Source organism: Pteropus vampyrus, unplaced genomic scaffold, assembly GCF_000151845.1.
Source record: "Pteropus vampyrus isolate Shadow unplaced genomic scaffold, Pvam_2.0 Scaffold241, whole genome shotgun sequence".
NCBI classification, from domain to species: domain Eukaryota; kingdom Metazoa; phylum Chordata; class Mammalia; order Chiroptera; family Pteropodidae; genus Pteropus; species Pteropus vampyrus.
The window spans coordinates 1,198,862-1,199,478 of record NW_011889022.1 but is presented as its reverse complement, the minus strand read 5'-3'; positions in this window follow the sequence as shown (position 1 = coordinate 1,199,478).

Sequence of the window (617 nt, the reverse complement as noted above, 5' to 3'; positions counted from 1 at the left end):
GATCCTGAAATGACCAACAGTCAAGCGTCGGCTTCCTCACGGGGCTGGAAAGGACTAGCTTGCCCAGCCTGGGCCAGGAGTCGGTGGCATGCGAAGGCATCGCGTGCTGGGGTCACAGGTGGATTCTGGGGGGAGACGTGACAAAGTGGGGTTGGAGCAGGAGGGCCCCAGGCAAGCACGTGGCAGCTGGGGGTTGGTAGGAGGGACTGCTGATCCCTGGCTACAGTCGCCAAAGCCCTCGGAGGCTCCTTCGTCACAGCAGGGGCCAGACTTCCCACTGCCAGTGACACCGGGACCTTGTCTCTGCCGAATCCGCCCAGTCATTCCTTCATCAAGGATGTTCCATCTTCCAGATGTTCTGCGGAAGGCTTGACACGCGTCATCGCGTCTTATAATTACGAAAAGTCCGCTGATCACTTACTATTCACAGGTAGGGCAGTAGCGGCTCAGCGTGGTTATGCGCGTTGCCCACGAGGCACAGGGAAGAGGCCCGTTACCCACTGCTCGTCCCGCAGATTCTCCTCGAGGGGCTTGCTGTGCACGAGAGGGAGTCCCTAGGAGCCCGTCGCCTGGTTTCTTCTGGACTTGGCTTCGTCTCTTTCTTTTCTGTTCAGCTA